Consider the following 1,574-nt stretch of genomic DNA (forward strand, 5'->3'; position numbering starts at 1 on the left):
AATTTGCATTCCCACCAACAGTGTACAAGTTCCCTTTTCTTCACATCCTCAACACATATCTTTTGTCTTTTTCTTTTTTCTCCACAGGAAAGAATTCAAGAGCAGAGTCATATCTTTTGTCTTTTTGGTAATAGACATTCTTATAGGTGAGAGGTATCATGATTTTTAGCTTGCGTTTCCCTGATGATTAATGATGTTGAGCATTTTTTTCATATACCTGTTGTCCATTTGGGATGGGAGAAAACATTTGTAAATCATACATATGAAAGGGGTTAGTATCTGAAATATACAAGAAACTCAAACAATTCAATAGCAAGGAAACGAATAACCAGATTAAAAAATGACTTTTTTAAAAAGTATTTTTTTCAGGTAAGAGCCATTCTCATGTTCTTTTTCTTCAGTCAGCCTTATCAAAATATCTAATTCACATACCATACAATTCACCCACTTACAGAATACAATTAAATATATTAGTATATTCATAGGTTTGTGCAACTAGAGGCACAACTCTCAAATGTAGCATATTTTCTTTTGGCTGGCTGAGCAAGGTGTCCCAATTGCATGTCTCTGTTTTATTTTATCCTTTATTTTCAGGCCAACCTGCTGGAATGTTCTCAACAGCATCCATCTTAAGATGCAAATGCCACCAGGAAAAGAAATATGTGTTTAAAATAAACCTGTGTCCAAACCTAGCAGAGTACCAGCAAAGTACAGAGCACATGGTTAACACTTGATTCATAATGATAGTACCATTTTAAAATTGAGCTTGCTTGTTTGAAGGAAGGATAGCAATTGCCATCATGGATGTAATTCATCCTTGAAAATGGACATGTAGGGCCAAGCCCGTGGTGCACTCGGCGCTGGGAGCGCAGCGGCACTTCCGCCGCGGGTTCGGATCCTATATAGGGATGGCCGGTGCACTCACTGGCTGAGCCGTGGTGCGGCCGGTCTCAAAAAGGACAAAAAAAAAAAAGAAAATGGACATGTACTAACAGCCCCTGAGTTCTTCTCACTTCCCCTCCTTCCTCTCGCTTCTCTCAGGTCAAAATGGCAGGGTGTGGGCCCATTGTAGTCCACTTCTCTGCTATGGAAGAAAAATGCTTATGCTTTTAATTAAGTAAATGAGAAGTAATAGGAGAAATTATTGAAAGTATAGAAAACAATGATAAGTACAAGGGAGGCCATTGCAGATTATGTGCGGTAAAGTAGGTTTCATGATCTAGAGAAAAAAGGGTGCATTCCTACAACTATTTTATTAATTTGGGCATTTGACTCACCCAAGCTACAGTACTTTCTATTTTATTTTATTTATTTTTGGAGGTTGGCTGGATTGAACCCTGGATCTTGGTGTTAACAGCATCACACTCTAACCAACTGAGCTAACTGGCCAACCCTCAATTTAAAAAATATATATGAGGGCCAGCCCATGGCTCACGAGGGAGTGTGGTGCTGATAACACCAAGGCCACGGGTTTAGATCCCTATATAGGAATGGCCGGTTGGCTCACTTGGGAGAACGTGGTGCTGACAACACCAAGTCAAGCGTTAAGATCCCCTTACTGGTCATCTTAAAAA

This window comes from Galeopterus variegatus, unplaced genomic scaffold (assembly GCF_000696425.1).
Source record: "Galeopterus variegatus unplaced genomic scaffold, G_variegatus-3.0.2 Scaffold4861, whole genome shotgun sequence".
Taxonomy (NCBI): Eukaryota; Metazoa; Chordata; class Mammalia; order Dermoptera; family Cynocephalidae; genus Galeopterus; species Galeopterus variegatus.